The 11,853-nt window shown below is 62.8% G+C and overlaps 1 long non-coding RNA gene across 1 annotated transcript; it reads right to left on the reverse strand.

Moving 5' to 3' along the window:
• Window positions 1-10,674: 10,674 nt before the first annotated feature.
• LOC135173985 (uncharacterized) lies at window positions 10,675-11,620 on the reverse strand. The gene is made up of 2 exons (XR_010301623.1): window positions 11,104-11,620; window positions 10,675-10,729 (listed from the first exon to the last, which is right to left on the reverse strand). It is a non-coding gene; the product is annotated as an uncharacterized LOC135173985 (long non-coding RNA).
• Window positions 11,621-11,853: the final 233 nt, after the last annotated feature.

Genomic DNA, 11,853 nt, shown 5'->3' on the forward strand with positions numbered 1-11,853 from the left:
AGAGGGTCAGACTTGGCCTCGCCAGACTGTGTGGAGCTCAGGGAGGCCTCGGGACACCAAAGGCCCTCAGGGGCGGCCAAACGACAAAAGCCGCGACACGCCCCGAGTACAGGGGGTCACGCTGCACGGGCAGCCGACAGCTGACAAGCTGCCGGGGCTGCGGAAAGGACCCTACCCCGCTTACAGGGCGCGGCTCGGGAGCCAGGTTGACCCCTTCCCCCCACGGGCGTGGAGACACCGCCTCGCGCCCTCCTTACAGGGCAGCCGGGCCCCGGGCAGCCAAAGGAGCAAACCACCAAAAGGCAAACGACGGCACAAGCAAAGACCGAGTCCTGCTTACAGGGAGGTCGCCCAGCGCAAAGCCACCCAGGCCACGCTCAAGGCGACAGCCAAGCTCTCGGCTTACCACACCTTCGGTCGGGGCGACTCCCTTTGCCCAGAGCACCTCGCCCATCTCCTCTTCTCCAGATCGATGTTCACCAATGGTGGGAGAGGCATGGCATCGCTAAGCAACAGGCATCGCAAAGCGGATCAGCATTGGGCTGGAGAATGGGAGACGAGCAAGTTACTCTGGGCAAAGGGACTCGCCTCTGACTATAACTCTGGTGACACAGGAGTATCTTGTCTCACAGACACTACCTTAGGTCTCTCTTCCAAAATGTTACCCATATCCCCTCACCTACCTCGGGATTTCCCTCCAAAATGGTCATGTTCTCCACTATGGATTACCTTAAGTTTTTTCATTCACAATGTCAGCTCTGTCCCACCCAATCACCTCAGCTTTTCCCTCTACAATCTTCATTTTTATCCCCTAGAGACTAACTCACTTTTTTCCCTATACAATGTCATCTGTGTCCTCTTGTTTACCTCAGATTTTTCCTCCAGAGTTTTCGTTTCCTTCCCAATAGACCTGTTCAGCTTTGTCCTCCAAAATATCACTTCTCTGAAGTCACCTCAGTTTCCCCTCCATAATCTTCATTCTCTGTAAAGGAGAAAAGAACACCCACAACATTAAAAAAAAAGATTTAATAAATATGGGTAAATACTTTCTATTTTAACAAAAGATACATTTTCCCACAATCTAAATTATAATTGCAAGGAGGTTTCTAAAGCCATAAATGCTATTTACAGCAAGGATTTAAAACCTTGACCCACCCCTGCCCTTTAAGGGCCTGCTGCAAATCAGCAGCAACAGCTCTCCAGCTGGAAAGCAGAAAGGAACGTACATTAAATACAGATGTGGTCATTTGGCAGTTTCCTGCCCTCCCCCCCCCCAAATGCACCAGACTAACTCAGGCAGCTGGAAGTTAAGGAATTAAGCTGTATTTACAGTGTGGCACAAATACACAAGCACATATGCACAACACATATAGATAGTTACAAACATGGACAATTATCAGCAAGTAATAAAAGTAATATAGAAATACTAAGCCCCTCCCGAACAGCAGAACCATCCAGGAGGGCTTTTAATCCAACTCCTCTCCTTCCTTCCGCAAAAGGGGCTAACAGAGCAGGAGGTAACAAGCCTATGGAAGAAATTCCTTCCCTCCAAATAACAAGTTCAAGGTGGTCAGAAATCAGTCCCCAAGGATGGCACTTCACAGCAACTCACCAGAGAGATGTTTCTGTCCCCATTTTCCAAAGGGAGTCCCATTCTGAACCACTCACAAGGAGGAGTTGGGTTTCCAGCAACTCCGCATTCTGCTATCAAAGCATCCCCCAACAGGCAGGGTTTGTGGCTGAGGCTCCACACATCTCTCCAACTTGATTTTGGCTAAAGCAATTAAGCTCCCTACAAAAAGCAGGGGGGGGGGGGCAGGAATCAACAAGAAAAAAAAAACAGCAAGACAATTTTAAATACACCCCAAACGCATTTCACAGGAAGCCTCATCCTTTAACCCACTTCATGGTGGAACTCCCATCCCCTGTGCTTCCTGGTTGGCCAAGAGTCACAGAACACAAAGCAAGGCACCAGCCTGCAGATGCTTGCTGCCTTGTGGCCACCAAATATAGAGACCCTTCAGGAGCCCCCAGAGGACCCCAGACCAATTTAGATGTCCACAATAACTCTTTTCATGTCCCCAAAGCCTCATTTTGTACCTCTTTAGATGACCCTGGAATCCACAAACATGACCCTAGACCCTTTTACAGGCCTTTTAGAGACCCCTGCAGACATCTACACAACTCTACACACCCATACACACCTGAACAGATGCCTACACTCAAAGACCTCACACAACACCTACAAATGTCTACAGATATCTAGAGATTCCTGCAAACCCCTAAAATCTAACTACTGACCCCTCCAGACCCACAGAGACATCTACAGACTCATGCAGACCTCTACAAGCCTCTATAGAACCCCCTCTAACGGGCCCCTACAGACACACACGGACATGCACAGACTTTTACATGCCCCTGCATACGCCTGGAGACCTCTATAGAAGCCTGCAAACACACACCTCTGACTGACTCCTTCTGGCCTGCAAGCTCACACAGTCTGCTCATATTCAGCTTCTCCCAAGCACCCCTAAGGCCTTCTCAGGGCTGCTTTTTATCACCTCCACCCCCAGCCTGCAGTGACAGACACACTTGCTCCCACCCAGCTGCAGCACTCTCCATTTGTTCTTGTTGAACCTCACAAGCTTCACCTGGGCCCAGCTCTCCTGCCTGCTCAGGTGTTTCCTGGATGCCATCCTGCCCCTCTGCTTTCTCTCTAGCACCACTCAGTTTGGGGCCATCTGCAAACACGCTGCCAGTGCACCTCTATCTCATTTGGGACAGTCACACTTCAGAGACATTAGACAAAAGTGCCCTGGAGCCAAAGAACTCCTTCACTGAATGCAGACACCTACAGACCCCTCCGCACCTTTAACAGACCACTGCAGAGCCCTCCAGACCTCCACAGACCCATTAAAAGGCACCTCCAGACCCAGGCAGACCTCTGCAGAGAACTAACAGAGCCCTGCAAACCCCTACAGGCATCTACGGACCCCTGCAGATGCCTGCAAACACATACAGACCCCTACAGAGCTCCCCAGACCCCTCCAGATATTTAACAGACCCCTGCACACATCTACAGACCCCTCCAGAGCCTTAAACGATGCCTGCAGGCACCTACAGACCCACACGGAAACCTCCAAACACCTACTCAACTCTACAGACCTCTGCAGACTCTCTCAGACCCTGACAAACAGCTACAGACCCCTTCACACCTCTGCAGACACCCACACTCACCTACACACCACCACAGACACGGACACAGCTCAACAGGCACCTGCAGACCCCTCCACACCTTTAAAATTGCCCAGAGACTCCTACAGAACCCTGCCAAAATCTACAGACCCTGACAGAGCTATGCAGACCCCTCCAGACATTTGAAAGGTGCCTGCGTGAGGGGGGCGCCAAAGAGGGGAGCAAGCAGAGCGGGGCAAAAGGAGGCTGCCCTCCTGCAGGGGCACGGCACAGCCTGTGCGGGGGTCCGCGAGGGTCCTGGCAGCGCTGTCTGCCCTAAGCAGATTAATGCAGTTCCAGCACCTGTCCTCCTTCAGACAGCCCTTCAAAGCACAAACCTCCTGTTTGAGCGAGCAAACAAACCCCTGCTGCTTCCCCCGGGCGCCGCCGCCGTCGCCGCCTTCCCCCGGGCGGCCCCGGCCGTGCCGCCGCCGCCGCCGCCGCCGCCTTCCCCCGGGCGGCCCCGGCCGTGCCGCCGCCGCCGCCGCCGCCGCCTTCCCCCGGGCGGCCCCGGCCGTGCCGCCGCCGCCGCCGCCGCCTTCCCCCGGGCGGCCCCGGCCGTGCCGCCGCCGCCGCCGCCGCCTTCCCCCGGGCGGCCCCGGCCGTGCCGCCGCCGCCGCCGCCGCCTTCCCCCGGGCGGCCCCGGCCGTGCCGCCGCCGCCGCCGCCGCCTTCCCCCGGGCGGCCCCGGCCGTGCCGCCGCCGCCGCCGCCTTCCCCCGGGCGGCCCCGGCCGTGCCGCCGCCGCCGCCGCCGCCTTCCCCCGGGCGGCCCCGGCCGTGCCGCCGCCGCCGCCTTCCCCCGGGCGGCCCCGGCCGTGCCGCCGCCGCCGCCTTCCCCCGGGCGGCCCCGGCCGTGCCGCCGCCGCCGCCGCCGCCTTCCCCCGGGCGGCCCCGGCCGTGCCGCCGCCGCCGCCGCCGCCTTCCCCCGGGCGGCCCCGGCCGTGCCGCCGCCGCCGCCGCCGCCTTCCCCCGGGCGGCCCCGGCCGTGCCGCCGCCGCCGCCGCCGCCTTCCCCCGGGCGGCCCCGGCCGTGCCGCCGCCGCCGCCGCCGCCTTCCCCCGGGCGGCCCCGGCCGTGCCGCCGCCGCCGCCGCCGCCTTCCCCCGGGCGGCCCCGGCCGTGCCGCCGCCGCCGCCGCCGCCTTCCCCCGGGCGGCCCCGGCCGTGCCGCCGCCGCCGCCGCCGCCTTCCCCCGGGCGGCCCCGGCCGTGCCGCCGCCGCCGCCTTCCCCCGGGCGGCCCCGGCCGTGCCGCCGCCGCCGCCTTCCCCCGGGCGGCCCCGGCCGTGCCGCCGCCGCCGCCTTCCCCCGGGCGGCCCCGGCCGTGCCGCCGCCGCCGCCTTCCCCCGGGCGGCCCCGGCCGTGCCGCCGCCGCCGCCTTCCCCCGGGCGGCCCCGGCCGTGCCGCCGCCGCCGCCTTCCCCCGGGCGGCCCCGGCCGTGCCGCCGCCGCCGCCTTCCCCCGGGCGGCCCCGGCCGTGCCGCCGCCGCCGCCTTCCCCCGGGCGGCCCCGGCCGTGCCGCCGCCGCCGCCTTCCCCCGGGCGGCCCCGGCCGTGCCGCCGCCGCCGCCTTCCCCCGGGCGGCCCCGGCCGTGCCGCCGCCGCCGCCTTCCCCCGGGCGGCCCCGGCCGTGCCGCCGCCGCCGCCTTCCCCCGGGCGGCCCCGGCCGTGCCGCCGCCGCCGCCTTCCCCCGGGCGGCCCCGGCCGTGCCGCCGCCGCCGCCTTCCCCCGGGCGGCCCCGGCCGTGCCGCCGCCGCCGCCTTCCCCCGGGCGGCCCCGGCCGTGCCGCCGCCGCCGCCTTCCCCCGGGCGGCCCCGGCCGTGCCGCCGCCGCCGCCTTCCCCCGGGCGGCCCCGGCCGTGCCGCCGCCGCCGCCTTCCCCCGGGCGGCCCCGGCCGTGCCGCCGCCGCCGCCGCCGCCTTCCCCCGGGCGGCCCCGGCCGTGCCGCCGCCGCCGCCGCCGCCTTCCCCCGGGCGGCCCCGGCCGTGCCGCCGCCGCCGCCTTCCCCCGGGCGGCCCCGGCCGTGCCGCCGCCGCCGCCGCCGCCTTCCCCCGGGCGGCCCCGGCCGTGCCGCCGCCGCCGCCGCCGCCTTCCCCCGGGCGGCCCCGGCCGTGCCGCCGCCGCCGCCGCCGCCTTCCCCCGGGCGGCCCCGGCCGTGCCGCCGCCGCCGCCGCCGCCTTCCCCCGGGCGGCCCCGGCCGTGCCGCCGCCGCCGCCGCCGCCTTCCCCCGGGCGGCCCCGGCCGTGCCGCCGCCGCCGCCGCCGCCTTCCCCCGGGCGGCCCCGGCCGTGCCGCCGCCGCCGCCGCCGCCTTCCCCCGGGCGGCCCCGGCCGTGCCGCCGCCGCCGCCGCCGCCTTCCCCCGGGCGGCCCCGGCCGTGCCGCCGCCGCCGCCGCCGCCTTCCCCCGGGCGGCCCCGGCCGTGCCGCCGCCGCCGCCGCCGCCTTCCCCCGGGATCCAACCTCCTAGAGAAACCTCAGCCTCAGTAACAACACAGACTTAGCACCCGTGAGCTAAGGTGGATATTGCAGTGGGTCAGTAGCCCAGCCCTAAGGTGGCCCTAGCTAGCCGGGGGACCAGCCAGGCCCCCCGGCCTTTGAAACCCTCCACCACGCACCCGGTGCTCACCCGTGCACACTCACCTGTGATGCCAGGCGCAGGATCCCTTGGCTTGGGGCTGGGCTCCTCCTGCACTGCTTATAAAGGGCACTGAGCAGGGAGGGCAAAGTGGCCACAGCTGGGGTGGGAGGAGACTTCAACTGACTTCAGGTGCTGCGGGGGTGGCAGGAGGAGTGAAAAACAAACAAATGCCACCAAATCTGGGAGAGATTTGGCTAAAAGCCAGGTGGGAAATCAAGCAAATCAAACCTCAAAGCCTCATGGAGAGAGCATCCAACCAGACTGGCACATGGGAGATGTTTTCCAGCTAGGGTGGGACATGGGAGATCTCCTTAGAATCATGGAATCAAGCAGGCTGGAAGAGAGCTCCAAGCTCACCCAGTCCAACCTAGCACCCAGCCCTGGCCAATCAACCAGACCATGGCACTAAGAGCCCCAGCCAGGCTTGGCTTCAACACCTCCAGCCACGGCCACTCCACCACCTCCCTGGGCAGCCCATTCCAATGCCAATCACTCTTCTCTGCCAACAACTTCCTCCTAACACCCAGCCTAGACCTGCCCTGGCACAGACTGAGGCTGTGTTCCCTTGCTCTCGTCCTGGAGGAGAAAAGGCTTCACTCTTCAAAGGGTGTTTTTTCAGGCAACCAGTTGTAAAATCAGTCCCAGTTCTCCCCAATGCCCTTTCCTCAGTGTCCCACAGAACCTCTGGAATGGGTTCTCCAGCCTGAGCTGTTCCAAGCCAGATAGGATGGGGACTTGAGCAACCAAGTCTAGCTGAGAGTTGTCCCTGTCTATGGTGAGGTGGTTGCAGTCGATGATCTTAGAGGTCACTTCCAACCCAAACCATTTTCTGATTCTGTGATCTGTGCCCTTGCTCTCATAAGATGAACTGCTCCAGTGTCTAACAGTGACAGAAACACCAAATCATCTACCACTAGCAAACAGGCAGAGATGGAAAACCAAGTAGTGTTCCCTGGGCTGGGGTTGGATTTGAAGTGCATGACGAGTAAAAGACTTCCATATGAACACACTTTAAAGCACTGCCTTCTTCACCTGGATATATTTTTTCCCCCAGCCTCATCTGTACATGGAAGCTGAGGTAATTCTTTTTTAGGTGCCCATCTGGAACCTAAGCCCTTGGTGATTCAAGAACAAAGCAGATTTGATGCACTATTGATTTTCCTACCTTACCAGCAGCAAAACAGTTGCACAGAATGAGCTCTGCCCTGAGCCTCTTCTTCTGCAGGCTGCACACCCCCAGCTCCCTCAGCCTCTCCTCACAGGGTCTGCGTTCCAGGCCTCTCACCAGCTTTGTGCCCCTTCTCTGTACACGTTCCAGCACCTCAACATCTCTCTTGAATTGAGGAGCCCAAGACATTTGAGGGTTTTTTTGCATCAACAAATCTCCTACTTACCCAGCCAAAAAAGCAAACACTTCTCTGCCAGATAAACAGGCAGAAATATCTCAGCAGACAGACAGAAGAGCTTGCACAGGAGAAGCAATTAAGAAAGTGAAGAAGGTCTCATTGTGGCAGCTATAAAGCACCAGATCAATCACATCACTTTAACTTCAAATGAGAGACAGCTGCTTTTAGATTCACTGCACTCAGGTGTTCATCTAGAGACAGCCCACAGAAATCCAGAACTTGTGCTCCCTGAGTCCCCGTGAAGCTCCTAGAATCTTCCAGAGCACAAGCACAGGATTTTGTGCGTGCTTTGATCACCCAGAGAAAACTTACAGAGCTGACATCTTCAGCTCTGGTTTTTCCCTTCCTTCACTCCAAAGGCCAGAGAAGAAGTAGTCAACTGCAAATGCCAAGCAACTTAACTCCCGAATGATGCATTTGAAGACAGTGACCATTAAGGGCAAATGTCAAGCATCTTGTTAAACTACTCCAATGTGCCTTGTCTGTACTGAGTGCAGCCAGCATCCTTCATGCACTTCATGCTGCTTCTCTGAGGGAGCTTAGTTGTATGCCTCTCTTAAAGAAAGCATCAAGAATGAAATGGGACTCTCCTGAAATCAGAAGCACAGGCAATGCATGACCATTCTTTACAGCCCCAGTTACAAACTGACATAACTTTGAATGTGCCTAATGCCCTGCAGAGTTAACTAAGGAAAACCTAAGTTACAGCTGTAATAGAGAAGTTAATTTAACAGAGGCCACTTTTAATAGAGGGATGAGATTGAACAAGGCCAAGGGCAGGGTTCTGCACTTTGGCCACAACAACCCCGAGCAGCACTGCAGGCTGGGGACAGAGTGGCTGAGAGCAGCCAGGCAGAGAGGGCCCTGGGGGTGCTGGGAGAGAGGAGCTGAAGAGGAGGCAGCAGTGTGCCCAGGTGGGCAGCAGAGCCAACGGCATCCTGGGCTGGCTCAGGAGCAGTGTGGGCAGCAGGACAAGGGAGGTTCTTCTGCCCTTGTGCTCAGCACTGCTCAGGCCACACTTTGAGTACTGTGTCCAGTTGTGGGCTCCTCAATTCAGGAGAAATGTTGAGGTGCTGGAAGGTGTCCAGAGAAGGGCAGCAAGGCTGGGGAGGGGCCTGGAACACAAATCCTATGAGGAGAGGCTGAGGGAGCTGGGGGGGCGCAGCCTGCAGAAGAAGAGGCTCAGGGCAGAGCAAGTGCTGCAAGAGACAACAAAAGGCAGAGTGCAAGCAGCACTCGGATGCTTCTCACAGTTACCTGTGCTGGGCTGCCAGCTGCCACTCCAGCTTCTGCCGGCACCGCACAGCTGCTTCCTTCGGACAGCCTGCTCAAAGCCTGCCTTGGCCTGCACAGCACCATCACTGCACACCACTGAGGGCTTGTACTCTCCAAGCACCTGAAGAGGACCAAGAGAAAGAGAATGAAAAAAAAGGAAAAAGGAGACAAAAATAAACATAAGAGAACAAAAAGGGAAAAGAAGAGGGGAAAAAAGGAAAAAAAGAGAAAAACAAGAAAAAGGAGGAGTTTGAGCTGCTCCGCTATTCACAGCAGCGACCTATGCCGCTTGCGTAACTCCCCTTATTCTCAGCGGCGACACCTACGCCGTTTGCGTACGCCCCTAGGCGCGGCGGAGACGCGGACGCCATTTGCGTACGCCCCTAGGCGCGGCGGAGACGCGTAGTACGCAATTTGCGTACGCCCCTGGGCGCGGCGGAGACGCGGACGCCATTTGCGTACGCCCCCAGGCGCGGCGGAGATGCGTAGTACGCAATTTGCGTACGCCCCTAGGCGCGGCGGAGACGCGGACGCCATTTGCGTACGCCCCCAGGCGCGGCGGAGATGCGTAGTACGCAATTTGCGTACGGCGCCGCCCGTCACGCCCGAGGCACGCTGCTTGCCGAGCTCCTCTATTCTCAGCGCACACACGCCGCTAGCGGAGCTCGAATCACTACGGGACGGGAAGCCGAGCACGCAACCTGCTCCAAGTGTGATCACAGAGCCCAGGAGGGTAGCGCCTGGAAGGGACCTGTGCAAAGCTACCAGCGCAACTCCCCTGACACAGCAGCCCCAGAGAGCCCAGCACAGCTGGCACAGGAACGCGTGCAGACAGCGCCGCAAAGGCTACTTACGGCAGCTGCGCTAAAACGCGTCTCAGATGCGGCGCCGCTGCCGAGCAACTCACCTGCCCAAACTCCTCTGCTGCGAGAGACAAAGAACGCAGCTCTGCCGGGGAACGCGTGAGGCTTCCCTCTGGCCCGAAACGCCCGCACTGCCTGCCTGCCTGCCGCTCTGTGCTCGCCGCCATTCCGCTGCAGCCTGCTCAGCGCCACTGCCGCTCCCTGCGGCTCCGCCCGCGATGCTCCGCCCCGCTCCCACTAGGGCATGCGTCCGACTGCGGAGCCCTAGGGCGAAGGCGCCGAAGCCGCCCCGCCCCCACAGCGCCGCCCCTGGAGCCCCGCCCCACTCCCACAGCGCCGCCCCGCCCCTGGAGCCCCGCCCCCACAGCGCCGCCCGCCCCACAGCGCCGCCCCGCCCCTGGAGCCCCGCTCCCACAGCGCCGCCCGCCCCCACAGCCCCACCCCGGCCCCAGAGCCCCGCCCCCACAGCGCCGCCCCGCCCACAGAGCGCCACTCCGCCCCCACAGTACCGCCCCACCCCCAGTGCACCGCCCCACCCCCAGTGCACCGCCCCGCCCCCAGAGCGCCGCCCCGCCCCCTCAGCACCGCCCCACCTGCTGGGATCCAGCCCAGAGCTGTTACGGACCCAGCCCAGGCCTGCAGGGATCCAGCCCAGAGCTGTTATGGACCCAGCCCAGAGCTGTTAAGGACCCAGCCCAGGCCTGCAGGGATCCAGCCCAGAGCTGTTAAGGACCCAGCCCAGAGCTGTTATGGACCCAGCCCAGGCCTGCAGGGATCCAGCCTAGAGCTGTTATGGACCCAGCCCAGAGCTGTTATGGACCCAGCCCAGAGCTGTTAAGGACCCAGCCCAGAGCTGTTATGGACCCAGCCCAGAGCTGTTAAGGACCCAGCCCAGGCCTGCAGGGATCCAGCCTAGAGCTGTTATGGACCCAGCCCAGGCCTGCAGGGATCCAGCCCGGATCTATTAAGGACCCAGCCCAGGCCTGCAGGGATCCAGCCCAAGAAGTGCCTCAGGGTGCCCTGAGCTGGCCCCAAAGCCACATCCCAGCTCCTCAGGAAGGTCCCAAGGCCACCTGGGACACAGGTCCTTGAGGTGCCCCCAGGGCCAGGTCTTTGCTGGCTGTGGTCCCTGCTGTCCCCTGTCCAGGGCCACCCCTTGCTGCTGTCTCCTCCCCCACGCGTGGGGCACTCCAAGCCCTGCCCCAGCTCCAAGCTGTCCCTTCCAGAAGTGTCCCCGTAGCAGGGACAAGGACTCAGCATCACCCAGCACGGTTTGGTCACTGCTTTATTGTCCCCAGGCTTGTCCCTCGAGGGTCTCCTACCTGTAAAGGGGACAGAGAGGGGCCTGAGTGGCATCCAGGGGACCCCCAAATCCCCTCGGGCTGTGTCCCCGAAGAGATGACCCAAGTGTAGGAACAGGCCCCCTGGGGACAGCCACTCCCGGCGGTCCCCAGGCCCTGGGGCGAGTCCCAGTGCTCTGCCTCCGGCTCTTACGTGGGTGGCCACAGGGGGACCGACCACGCCTTTGTGGGAGGGGCATGGCCCTGGCCCCGCCCCCAGCCCCTCCCAACCCCTCCTTCCCCTGGCCCCTTGTCCCCAACCCTCCTGTCCCCAACCCCCCCCTTGTCCCCAACCCCACCCCCATGTCCCCAGACCTGTCCCCCACACCCCCTCCTCGCCCCACCCTGTGCCTTACCTCCTCCATTCCCGTTCCAGTGTCACTGATCCAGGAGCTTCCTCCAGCACCTGGAGAGAGAGGAGGAGGAGAGCTGAGGCCTATGGGGTGGGGTCCAGAGGGGGTCCAGGCCCTATGGGGTCCAGGCCCTATGGGGTGGGGTCCCTCCAGGGTCTGACTCCTGCAGGGGCTGCTCTCCATAGGGCCACACCCATCCATAGGGGTCTGGGTCCCCACAGGGTCAGGCCCACGTGGGCTGGGGTCTGGTCTCTGTGGGCGTCCACCTACAGAGGCCCAACCACCCAGGGGGTCTGGGGTCCCCATGCAGCTATAGGGGCTACTGTATACCGGGGGGGCACCAAGGGGTGTCCCCGGCCGTAGGTCACCCCACATTGCTCTGCCCTGCCCCCCGGGGGAGCAGCACACGAGGCAGTGCTGCCTGCAACGGGGGGAAGGGGCCCCAAAGGTACCCCCAGAGGTGCTGCCTGTCGCCCCCCACCCTGGCACTGCCCTCACCACGTCCAGACCCCCACGGGTCTCGTGCACATCTCTACCCCACCCCTACACCCCCCCTGTGTCCCAGATCAGCCTCAGTGCCCCACGCGTGTCCCACAGACACCCCCAGGCATCCCCACAAGCACCTTCACACCCTTAGAGACGCCCCCTACAGGCTCTGGCTCACTCTACCACCCCCAGGCCCTCCCTGCTCTCTTCTATGCCCCCTACAGAGCCCCCCCAGACCCCTACAGACCCACCCAGAGCTCCATCCAT

This window comes from Pogoniulus pusillus, unplaced genomic scaffold (genome assembly GCF_015220805.1).
Source record: "Pogoniulus pusillus isolate bPogPus1 unplaced genomic scaffold, bPogPus1.pri scaffold_179_arrow_ctg1, whole genome shotgun sequence".
Taxonomy (NCBI): domain Eukaryota; kingdom Metazoa; phylum Chordata; class Aves; order Piciformes; family Lybiidae; genus Pogoniulus; species Pogoniulus pusillus.